This window comes from Artemia sp. Qi Xiang Cuo, chromosome 5 (assembly GCF_049724085.1).
Source record: "Artemia sp. Qi Xiang Cuo chromosome 5, ASM4972408v1, whole genome shotgun sequence".
Taxonomy (NCBI): domain Eukaryota; kingdom Metazoa; phylum Arthropoda; class Branchiopoda; order Anostraca; family Artemiidae; genus Artemia; species Artemia sp. Qi Xiang Cuo.
The window spans coordinates 31,972,967-31,985,505 of NC_142798.1; the positions used below are offsets into that span (position 1 = coordinate 31,972,967).

Sequence of the window (12,539 nt, forward strand, 5' to 3'; positions counted from 1 at the left end):
GGGGCATGTAAGGTTTTTTATATAACGTGTTGTCGTAGAGACTTCAAAAAGGGCTTATTCGATTGGAAATTTAAATGGCTAGTGCCCTTTTAATAGTCGAAAGTGATTGGAAAGCAACTACCACCTCTTCCACGCCCACCATTTCTCTAAACACATCCAATAAAGATTTTGAGATAGCCATTTTGTTCCACGCAGTTCAAAGTTCAGGAAATTATACCTTTGATCAGGACCCTCCCCCCACAGTCTTCAGGGCAAGGGTTATAAGTTATGCTCTGGGGGCATATAAGGTTTTTATTGAAATCTTTGTCGTAGAAACTTGAAAAAGGGCTCCTTCGATTTGACACTCAAAGGGCTAGTGTAATTTTCATTAGTCAACAGTGATTTGAAGGCAACTAACGCCCTTCTAACGCCCATCTTTTCTCCAAACACATCCAATCAATATTTTAGATAGCCATTTTTTTCAACGTAGTTGAAATTTTTGGAAATTAGTTCTTTATGGATTACAAGCCCCCCCCCCCCCACAGCCCTCAGGGCAAGGGTTGTAAGTTATGCCCTGGGGGCATATAAGGTTTTTATTGAAAGCGTAAAAACTTCAAAAGGGCTCATTCAATTGGAAATCGAAAGGGCTAGTGCCTTTTTTAATAGTTGAAAGGGATTGGAGAGCGACTAAAGCCCCTCTCACGCTCACGATTTTCCCAAACACATCCAATGAGATATCCATTTTGTTCAACGTAGTTGAAAGTTCTTGAAATTAGCTCTTTTAGGATGATAACCCCCAAAGAGCCCTCAGTGCAAGAGTTGTAAGTTATGCACTGGGGGTATATAAAGTTTATATAGAAATTTGTTATAGAAATTTCAAAAATGGCTTATTTAATTGGAAATTGAAATTGCCCTTTTTAATTGTCGAAAGTGACTTGAGAGTAATTGACCCCCCTCTCATGTCCACCATTTCCCCAAAAACATTCAATCAAATTTTAGAGATAGCCATCTTGTTCAACGTAGTTGAAAGTTCTGGAAATTACGTATTTAAGGATGACAAACCCCCCAGAGCCCCCAGGGCAAAGGTTGTAAGTTCTGCCCTGGGGGTATATAAGGTTTTTATAGATAGAGTTGTCTTAAAACTTCAAAAGGGGTTCATTCAATGCAAAATTGAAAGGGCTAGTCCCCTTTGTAATAGTCAAAAGTGATTGAAGGGTAACTAACCCCCTCTCACGCCCACCATTCCTCCAAACACATCCAATCAAAATTTTCAGATAGCCATTTTGTTCAACGTAGTAGAAAATTCTGGCAATTAGGTCTTTGAGAATGACCCTCCCCCCCAGCACTCAGGCCAATGGTTGTAAGTTATGCCCTGGGGACATATAAGATTTTTTTGCAGGTTTTGTTGAAGAAACTTCCAAAAGGATAATTTTATTGGAAATTGAAAGGACTAGGACTATTTTTAATAGTTCAAAGGGACCGGAGAGTAACTGCGGCCCCTCTGACGCCCATTATTTCACTACATACATCCAATCAAAATTTTGAGATAGCCATGCTGCATAACGTAGTTGAAAGTTCTGGAAATTCCGTCTTAGAGGATGACAACCACCCTAAGGTCTGTTAGGTTGTAATTTATGCCCTGGGGGTATATAAGCTGTTTATAAAAAGCGTTGTCGTTTCCAAAAGGGCTCGTTCGATTGGAGATCGAAAACCTAGTGCCGTTTTTAATAGTCGAAAGTGATTGGAAGGCTTGACATTTTTGTAGTGAAGATCGAAGTGGGTATAATGTATTATTTTTTGTTGTTGTTGTTGTTTAGACCAGGGCACTTTGTATCAAAGGAGTTGTCGTGGGAACTTCAAAAAGGGGAACTTCAATTCCATTGAAAATAGAAAGGGCTGATGCCCTTTTTAATAGTTGGTAGTGATTTGAGGGCAACTAATACCCCTTCTACTCCCACCCTCCCACGCCAACCCTCCCATTCCTACTCTTAAAATTTAATCAAATCAAAATAGCTTAAGTGTATCCAAGCTATCAAAGAAAGTAAATACATTTTTTGGCGAATGGTATCAAGTTTTCAATTTCAGGTCAACTAGAGGAGACATGAAACTAAATTAAACAGTACTATTTGTGTCCAGATTTTTAAAAGGGTGCATGTTTTAAAAAATTGCTGAAAAATTTTCTCCAGCATACAAATAGCAGGCGGAACTATAAAGTCTTAAAAAACGAAAAGATATTAAAGTATTAGTTTCTTTTTCCCCGAAAAGACTATGTCAATATAAAACGAACAGAAATTAATTAAACAAAATTTTCTACAAAATAAGTTTTTCAAAGAAAAGTAAAGAACTCCATTAAACAAAAAATGGGCAGAAATAAAATCAAATAATCTACCAAGCGTGAAACTACCACAAAAGTAGAAAGGGGTCAGGAGGTCCCACGGGGGCTCCATATATGGGCATAGAGTCCCTAGGGAAAACACCTGTGCTGTCAGTCCCAATCCCACACCATATATAGGCATAGCCTCCCTAGGGGAAATGGATTTCTGAGAAATTGATTGCGTAGTCGAAGGGGAATTTTATTGATCTAGGACTCATGATGGGGCTCCATTTATGGGCATTGAATACTGACAGGACACCATATATGGGCATAGAGTCCCTAGGGAGAACACCTGTGCTGTCAGTTCGACGGGGCACCATATATGGGCATGGAATCCCCAGGGAGAACACGTTTCCGAGAAATGTCTCCGGGCAAAGTTTATTAATGTCTTTGATGTATTTCCAAGGAGAATTGTCTCCGGGGCGAAGTTTATTAATGTCTTTGGAGTTCTTCCAGGAGAATTGTTTGCGGGCGATTGTTTTGATCTTAGAGATGAAGAGATTAGCGCGGGAAAGGGTTTCTTAGTAATTTCAAATGTGACAGCGCAGGGATGCCAAAAACAAAAGGAACACGCTGAAATTACGTTTAGGAGTTCTTTGGGCGAAAGTGTTTTACACATTTTAGGGAATTATTTCGGCAAAACAGTTAGAGACATTTTAAAAGATGATTTTAGAAGAAGTTTAAGAAGAGGATTTGAGAGTGAAACTCTGCGGTCGTTATAATACACAAGTTCCATTTGAAAAGTGTCGTGAGGTCCCCTACCCCAAACCCAAATTGCTCCGATCCCCCAACCCCCACCCCGAACGTAGCCCCTGGTCCCCCAAGGTCCCCCAGGCTCCCAAACGGCCCCCGCCGTCCCAAAGGCCCCTGAGACCAAAGGTGAGGTGAGAGACTGTGAGAGACAGGCAAAGTTAGGTGAGAGACAGGCAAAGTTAGGTGTATGGTTAGGTTAGGCTAGATTAAGTTAGGTTAGGTTAGGTTAAGTTAGGTTAGGTTAAGTTAGGTTAGGTTAGGTTTGCATACGTACGCGCGCGTACGTATGCTAACCTAACCTAACCTAACCTAACTTAACCTAACCTAACCTAACTTAATCTAGCCTAACCTAACCTAACCATACACCTAACTTTGCCTGTCTCTCACCTAACCTAACTTAAGTGAACATAAAATAACCTAACCTTTTCGCCTGTCTCTCACTATGAGTGTGTGTCTTAGCAGGTGTGCTGCCATCTATGACAACATGAAATATGCTTGCGGCTATAGCAATCGTACTCTATGCTTGCTCTTACATTGGAAGTCGTCTCTGTGTGTGTTTCGTCTCTGTGTGTGTGTCGTTTCTGTGTGTTTGTCGTCTCTGTTTGTGTGCTGTCTCTATGTGTGTGTCGTCTCTATGTGTGTTTCGTATCTGTGTGTGTGTGTAAGTTTGTGTGTGTGTGAGTAAGTTTGTGTGTTTGTGTGTGTGTGTGTGTAAGTTTGTGTGTGTGTGTGTAAGTTTTTGTGTGTGTGTAAGTTTTTGTGTGTGTGTGTGTAAGTTTTTGTGCGTGTGTAAGTTTTTGTGGGTGTGTGTAAGTTTTTGTGTGTGTGTGTGTAAGTTTTTATGTGTGTGCAAGTTTTTGTGTGTGTGTAAGTTTTTATGTGTGTGTGTTAGTTTTTGTGTGTGTGTAATTTTTTTTGTGTGTGTTAGTTTGTTTGTGTGTGTAAGTTTTTTTGTGTGTAAGTTTGTGTGTTTGTGTAAGTTTTTGTGTGTGTGTAAGATTTTGTGTGTGTGTAAGTTTTTGTGTGTTTGTAAGTTTTTGTGTGTGTGTGTGTGTGTGTAAGTTTTTGTGTGTGTAAGTTTTTTTGTGTGTATAAGTTTTTTTGTGTATATGTGTAAGCTTTTGTGTGTGTGTAAGTTTTTGTGTGTGTGTGTAAGTTTTTTGTGTGTGTGTAAGTTTTTGTGTGTGTTTAAGTTTTTGTTTGTGTTTGTAAGTTTTTGTGTGTTTGTAAGTTTTTTTGTGTGTTTGAAAAGTTTTTGTGTGTGTGTAAGTTTTTATGTATGTGTAAGTTTTTATGTGTGTCTAAGTTTTTATGTGTGTGTAAGTTTCTGTGTGTGTGTGTAAGTTTTTGTGTGTGTGCAGGTTTTTGTGTGTGTGTGTAAGTTTTTGTGTGTGTGTTTGTATGTTTTGTGTGTGTTTGTAAGTTTTTGTGTGTTTTTAAGTTTTTGTGTGTGTGTAAGTTTTTGTGTGTGTGTAAGTTTTTGTGTGTGTGTAAGTTTTTGTGAGTGTGTAAGTTTTTGTGTGTGTGTATATTTTTGTGTGTGTGTAAGTTTTTTTATCTGTGTGTAAGTTTTTGTGTGTGTGTAATTTTTTTTGTGTGTGTGTGTGCAAGTTATTATGTGTGTGTAAGTTTTTATGTGTGTGTAAGTTTTTTGTGTGTGTGTAAGTTTTTGTGTGTGTGTTAGTTTTTGTGTGTGTAAGTTTTTTTGTTTGTTTGAAAAGTTTTTGTGTGTGTGTAAGTTTTTGTGTGTGTGTAAGTTTTTATGTGTGTCTAAGTTTTTATGTGTGTGTTAGTTTCTGTGTGTGTGTGTAAGTTTTTGTGTGTGTGGAGGTTTTTGTGTGTGTGTGTAAGTTTTTGTGTGTGTGTTTGTATGTTTTGTGTGTGTGTGTAAGTTTTTGTGTGTGTGTAAGTTTTTGTGTGTGTTTGTAAGTTTTTGTGTGTGTGTGTTAGTTTTTGTGTGTATGTGTGTGTGTGTGTGTGAGTTTTTGTGTGTTTGTTTAAGTTTTTGTTTGTGTGTTTGTTTTTGTGTGTGTGTGTGTAAGTTTTTGTGTGTGTGTAAGTTTTTGTTGGTGTGTGTAAGTTTTTGTGTGTGTGTGTGTGTGTGTAAGTTTTTATGTGTGTGCAAGTTTTTTTGTGTGTGTAAGTTTTTATGTGTGTGTGTAAGTTTCTGTGTGTGTGTGTAAGTTTTTGTGTGTGTGTATGTTTTTGTGTTTGTGCTTGTTTTTGTGTGTAAGTTTTTGTGTGTATGTGTAAGTTTTTGTGTGTGTGTAAGTTTATGTGTGTGTATGTTTTTTTTGTGTGTGTGTAAGTTTTTTTTTGTGTGTGTGTAATTTTTTTTGTGTGTGTAAGTTTTTGTGCGTGTGTAAATTTTTTGTGTGTGTGTAAGTTTTTTTGTGTGTTTGTAAGTTTTTGTGTGTTTGTAAGTTTTTATGTGTTTGTGTATTTTTTTTTGTGTGCATAAGTTTTTGTTTGTGTGTAATTTTTTTTTGTGTTTGTAAGTTTTTTGTGTGTGTGTAAGTTTTTTTGTGTGTGTGTAAGTTTTTATGTGTGTGTAAGTTTTTGTGCGTGTGTAAGTTTTTGTGTGTGTGTAATTTTTTGTGTGTGTTTATGTTTTTTTTTGTGTGTATGTTTTTGTGTGTGTGTTAGTTTTTGTTTGTGTGTGTTATTTTTTTTGTGTGTGTTTTATTTTTTGTGTGTTTGTTTTTGTTTGTGTTTAAGTTTTTATGTGTGTGTCAGTTTTTTGTGTGTGTGTAAGTTTTTGTGTGTGTGTAAGTTTTTGTGTGTGTGTTTGTTTTTGTGTGTGTGTAAGTTTTTGTGTGTGTGTAAGTTTTTGTGTGTGTGTGTAAGTTTTTGTGTGTGTGTGTTAGTTTTTGTGTGTGTGTAAGTTTTTGTGTGTGTGTAAGTTTATGTGTGTAAGTTTTTATGTTTGCGTAAGTTTTTGTGTGTGTGTAAGTTTTTGTATGTGTGTAAGTTTGTGTGTGTGTGTGTAAGTTTTTGTGTGTGTGTAAGTTTTTTTTGTGTGTGTGTAATTTTTTGTGTGTGTGTAAGTTTTTTTGTGTGTGTAAGTTTTTGTGTGTGTGTAAGTTTTTGTGTGTGTGTGTGTGTGTGTAAGTTTTTGTTTGTGTTTCTAAGTTTTTATGTGTGTGTGTGTAAGTTTTAGTGTGTGTTTAAGTTTTTGTGTGTGTAAGTTTTTGTATTTGTGTAAGTTTTTATGTGTGTGTGTAAGTTTTTGTGTGTGTGTAAGTTTTTATATGTGTGTAATTTTTTGTGTGTGTGTGTAACTTTTTGTGTATGTGTAAGTTTCTGTGTGTGTGTAAATTTTTTTGTTTGTGAAAGTTTTTGTGTGTGTAAGTTTTTTGTTTGTGTGTGTAAGTTTTTGTGTGTGTACGTTTTTGTGTGTGTGTAAGTTTTTGTGTGTGTGTATGTTTTTGTGTGTGTGTAAGTTTTTGTGTGTGTGTGAGTTTATGTGTGTAAGTTTTTGTGTGTGTGTAAGTTTATGTGTGTAAGTTTTTGTGTGTGTGTGTGTAAGTTTTTTTGTGTGTGTAAGTTTTTGTGTGTGTGTGTATAAGTTTTTATATGTGTGTAAGTTTTTGTTTGTGTGTAAGTTTTTATGTGTGTGTAATTTTTTTTTTGTGTGTAAGTTTTTGTGTGTGTGTGTAAGTTTTTGTGTGTGTTTAAGTTTTTGTGTGTGAGTAAGTTTTTGTGTTTGTGTAAGTTTGTGTGTGGGTGTTTAAGTTTTTCTGTAAATTTTTGTGTGTGTGTAAGTTTGTGTGTGTGTGTGTTTGTGTAAGTTTGTGTGTGTGTTTGTAAGTTTTTGTGTCTGTGTAAGTTTTTGTGTGTGTTTGTAAGTTTTTGTGTGTGTGTGTATGTTTTTTATGTGTGTAAGTTTTTGTGTGTGTGTCTAAATTTTTGTGTGTGTGTAAGTTTTTTTGTGTGTGTTAGTTTTTTTGTGTGTGTAAGTTTTTTTAAGTGTGTGTAATTTTTTTTGTGTGTGTGTAAGTTTTTTTGTGTGTGTAATTTTTTTTGTGTGTGTAATTTTTTGTGTGTGTGTGTAAGTTTTTTTGTGTGTGTAATTTTTTATGTGTGTTTTATTTTTTTTGTGTGTTTTTTTTTTTTTGTTTGTTTAATTTTTTTTGTTTGTTTTTAAATTTTTGTGTGTGTTTATAAGTTTCTGTGTGTGTGAGTAAGTTTTTTTTTGTGAGTGTGTGTTAATTTTTGTGTGTGTGTAAATTTGTTTGTGTTTGTAATTTTGTGTGTGTTTATCATTTTTTTTGTGTGTGTAATTTTTTGTGTGTTTGTGTGAGTTTATGTGTGTAAGTTTTTATGTGTGTGTAATTTTTTCTGTTTATGTTTTTTTGTGTGTGTTAGTTTTTGTGTGTTTTTAATTTTTTTTGTGTGTGTGTAAGTTTTTTTTTCTGTTTAAGTTTTTGCGTGTGTGTTTTAGTTTTTGTGTGTGTGAAATTTTTTGTGTGTGTGTAAGTTTTTTTTTGTTTTTAAATTTTTGTGTGTGTGTAAATTTGTGTGTGTGTGTGTAAGTTTTTTTGTGTGTTTTAGTTTTTGTGTGTGTGTGTAAGTTTTTGTGTGTGTGTGTATGTTTTTGTGTGTGTGTTATTTTCTGTGTGTGTGTAAGTTTTTGTGTGTGTAAGTTTTGTGTGTGTGTGTAATGTTGTGTGTGTGTGTAATTTTTTGTGTGTGTATAATTTTTTGTGTGTGTGTAAGTTTTTGTGTGTGTGTACGTTTTTGTGTGTGTATAAGTTTTTGTGTGTGTTTAAGTTTTTGTGTGTGTGTAAGTTTTTGTGTGTGTGTGTAAGTTTTTTGTGTGTAATTTTTTGTGTGTGTGTGTATGTTTTTTGTTTGTGTGTAGGTTTTTGTTTGTGTGTTTAAGTTTTTGTGTGTGTTTGAGTTTTTGTGTGTAAGTTTTTTTGTGTGTGTAAGTTTTTTTGTGTGTGTAATTTTTTTTGTGTGTGTGTATGTGTGTTTGTGTGTTCATTTTTATGTTTTGTTGTTTGTTTTTGTGTGTAAGTTTTTTTGTTTGTGTTATTTTTTTTGTGGTTTTAATTTTGTGTTTGTGTGTAATTTTGTGTTTGTGTTTTATTTTTTGTGTGTGTCTAAATTTGTGTGTGTGTGTGTAAGTTTTTTTGTGTGTGTAAGTTTTTGTGTGTGTCTGTAAGTTTTTGTGTGTGTGTGTAAGTTTTTGAGTGTGTGTATGTTTCAGTGTTTGTGTTAGTTTTTGTGTGTGTTATTTTTGTGTGTGTGTGTAATTTTTTGTGTGTGTGTAAGTTCTTATGTTTGTGTAAGTTTTTGTGTGTGTGTAAGTTTTTGTGTGTAAGTTTTTTTTTGTGTGTAAGTTTTTGTGTTTGTGTGTGTGTGTAAGTTTTTGTGTGTGTGTAAGTTTTTGTTTGTGTTTTTGTTAGTTTTTTGTGTGTGTGTAATTTTTTGTGTGTGTGTAATTTGTTGTGTGTGTGTTATTTTTTGTGTGTAAGTTTTTGTGTGTGTGTAAGTTTTTGTGTGTGTGTAAGTTTTTGTGTGTGTGTAAGTTTTTGTGTGTGTTTAAATTTTTGTGTGTGTCTAAGTTTTTGTGTGTGTGTGTTAGTTTTTATGTGTGTGTTAGTTTGTGTGTGTGTGTGTACTTTTTTTGTTTTTGTGTAAGTTTCTGTGTGTGTGTAAGCTTTTTTGTGTGTGGGTAAGTTTTTTGGTTTGTGTAAGTTTTTTTGTGTCTTTTTGTTTGTTTGTGTGTCTAAATTTGTTTGTGTGTGTGTAAGTTTTTTTGTGTTTGTAATTTTTTGTGTGTGTGTGTAAATTTTTGTGTGTGTGTGTATGTTTTTGAGTGTGTGTTAGTTTCTGTGTTTGTGTAAGTTTTTGTGTGTGTAAGTTTTGTGTGTGTGTGTAATGTTGTGTGTGTAAGTTTTTGTGTGTGTAAGTTTTTGAGTGTGTGTGTGTGTAAGTTTGTGTGTGTGTGTGTGTGTGTGTGTATCCCTTTGAGAAAAATCTGAACCGAAGTGGAAAATTTTTATATTATTTGGAAAAATAGAATTGATTAATAACTAATTTCTTTTTCATTGAGAAAATTCAGAAGAGCAATTTGTAAAATGGGTTTAGGAGGGACATTATGTAAAGAACTTGTTCTGAAATGCCCTTTGAAAAGTATTGCTTAGTGTTGGAGCATTCAAAAAGCTGTAAAGTAAAGTTGGGTTGAAAAGGATGGGTACTTCAATTTGTAAAATGGGTTTAGGAATGACATTAAGAAAATAAATGGTTCTGAAATGCCTTTTGAAAAGTATTGCTTGGTGTTGGAGCATTCAAAAAGCTGTAAAGTAAAGTTGTGGGTGAAAAAGATGGGTACTTCAACTTGTAAAATGGGTTTAGGACGGTCACTAAGAAAAGAACCTGTTCTGAAATGCCTTTTGAAAAGTATTGCTTGGTGTTGAGCATTCAAAAAGCTGTAAAGTAAAGTTGTGGGTGAATAGGATGGGACCTTCAATTTGTAAAATGGGTTTATGATGGACATTGTGAAAAGAACTTGTTCTGAAATCTCCTTTGAAAAGTATTGCTTGGTGTTGGAGCATTCAAAAAGCTGTAAAGTAAAGTTGTGGGTGTAAAGGATGGGTACTTCAACTTGTAAATTGGGTTTAGGAAGGACATAAGAAAATAATTTGTTCTAAAATGCGTTTGAAAATTATTGGTTGGTGTTGGGCATTGAAAAAGCTGTAAAGTAAAGTTGTGGGTGAAAAGTATGGGTTCTTCAACTTGTAAAATGGGTTTAGGAATGAGATTAAGAAAAGAAATTGTTCTGAAATGCCTTTTGAAAAGTATTGCTTGGTATTGGGGCATTCAAAAAAGCTGTAAAGTAAAGTTGGGGGTATAAAGGATGGATACTTCAATTTGCAAAATGGGTTTAGGATGGACTTTAAGAAAAGAACTTGTTCTGAAATGCCCTTTGAAAAGTATTGCTCGGTGTTGGAGCATTCAAAAAGCTGTAAAGTAAAGTTGGAGGTGTAAAGGATGGGCACTTCAACTTGTAAAATGGGTTTAGGAATGACATTAAGAAAATAACTGGTTCTGAAATGCCTTTTGAAAAGTATTGCTTGGTGTTGGAGATATAAGATATAAGATAAGATATTTATTTCAAAAAAAATCGCTATAACAAGCCCACAAAGGGCCGAATTCGGACTTTGGAGTCGACAATAAATAAATCGTTACACTAAAAATGCAAAGAACAACAACAAAATAGAGAAAACCATAATGAACATCATTTAAAAGTCAATAATTAAAACTGTAAAAAGTCAATTAAAACATTAAAAAAAACAAAAATTGGTCAAAATAAACTTAGAGCGAGACATAAATGCATTAAAAACTGGTCAAACTAAACTCAGAACGAGACATAAATGCATTTAAATTAAAAGGGATACTAAGAAAGTGTCAGCAATTAAACTACAGTAAATCAATAAAAGACTTAAAAACAATAACACCTGGTCAAGAAAGGGGGGGGGGGCAAGCAAAAGAGTGCAAGAACCTGGGCAGTACCATCAGCTAATAAACAAAAAAGAGGGAAAAAAAGAAACTATTGAGGCATCTTATTCATTTTCTATGTAATGAAGGTGATAAAAGTTCTTTCGTATCTGAAAGTATCGCAGCGAATGGGGGACAAAGTAGGGATGGGCTCAGAAACAACTCGAGGTGGCTGTAATCTGGATGGGGAGTGACGTTTGGGGAAAATACTTGCCGTCCGAGGGTTTGTTATGGCATTTTTTGCAAAACAGAGGCACAATGAAACCCTCCTTTGCTCCAGGGTTTTCAGACTAGCTTTTTTAGGAGCAGAGAGTACGGCACCTTGCCTTCTTTGAAAATTATTCGCAAGGCCCTTTTTTGAATTGATTTGATTTTTTCCGATTCTTCGCGAGAGATACCAGGGTGCCAAACTGGACAAGCATATTCTAGATGCGTGCGGACAAAAGACGTGTAAATTCTTAAGGAGTGGGATGCCTTTTTGAAATGCCTTTGAAAAGTATTGCCTGGTGTTGGAGCATTCAAAAAGGTGTAAAGTAAAGTTGTGGGATGAAAAAGGATGGGTACTTAAACTTGTAAAATGGGTTTAGGAGAGAAATTAAGAAAAGAACTTGTTTTGAAATGCCTTCTGAAAAGTATGGCTTGGTGTTGGACATTCAAAAAGCTGTAAAGTAAAGTTGTGGGTGAAATGGATGGGTACTTCAACTTGTAAAATAAGAAAATAACTGGTTCTGAAATGCCTTTGAAAAGTATTGCTTGGTGTTGGAACATTCAAAAAGCTGTAAATTAAAGTTGTGGGTGAAATGGATGGGTACTTCAACTTGTAAAATGGGTTTAGGAGGGACATTATGAAAAGAACGTGTTCTGAAATGCCTATTGAAAAGTATTGCTTGGTGTTGGGCATTCAAAAGCTATAAAGTACAGTTGTGGGTGAAATGGATGGGTACTTCAACTTGTAAAATGGGCTTAGGAAGGACATAAAGAAAAGAAATGGTTCTGAAATGCCTTTGAAAAGTATTGCTTGGTGTTGGAGCATTCAAAAAGCTGTAAAGTAAAGTTGTGGGTGAAAAGGATGGGTACTTCAACTTCTAAAATAGGTTTAGGACGGACATTAAGAAAAGAAATTGTTCTGAAATGCCCTTTAAAAAGTATTGCTTGGTGTTGGAGCATTCAAAAAGCTGTAAAGTAAAGTTGTGGGTGAAATGGATGGGTACTTCAATTTGTAAAATGGGTTTAGGAAGGACATTAAGAAAAGAACTGGTTCTGAAATGCCGTTGAAAAGTATTGCTTGGTGTTGGAGCATTCAAGAAAAGCAGTATAGCAAAGTTGTGGGTGAAAAGGATGGGTACATCAACTTGTAAAATGGGTTTAGGATGGATATTAAGAAAAAAACTTGTTCTGAAAAGATATAATAAAGCCTTATAAAAGTATTAAAAACTGGGGGCTCAGGGGCCTTTGGGACGGCGGGGGCATTTTGGGAGCCCGGGGGACCTTTGGGGACCGGGGGCTTCCTTCGGGGTTGGGGTAGGGGGATCGGAACCCTTTGGGGTTGGGGTAGGGGACATCACGACGCTGTTAAAATGGAACTTGTGTATTATAACGACCACAGAGTTTCACCCTCAAATCCTCTTCTAAAACCTCCTCTAAAATCATCTTTTAAAATGTCTCTAACTGTTTCGCCGAAATAATTCCCTAAAATGTCTAAAATGCTTTCGCCCAAATAACCCCTAAACGTAATTTCAGCGTGTTCCTTTTGTTTTTGGCATCCCTGCGCTGTCACATTTGAAATTACTAAGAAACTCTTTCCCGCGCTAATCTCTTCATCTCTAAGATCAAAACATTCGCCCGGAAACAATTCTCCTGGAAGAACTCCAAAGACATTAATAAACTTCGCCCCGGAGACAATTCTCCTTGGAAATACATCCAA

The 12,539-nt window shown here is 35.2% G+C and overlaps 1 protein-coding gene across 2 annotated transcripts in view; it reads left to right on the plus strand.

Annotated features, from left to right (window-relative positions):
- Positions 1 to 12,539, plus strand: part of Nos (Nitric oxide synthase) — a 614,880-nt gene that overhangs the window by 224,425 nt on the left and 377,916 nt on the right. The gene's annotated exons all lie outside the window — the stretch shown is intronic.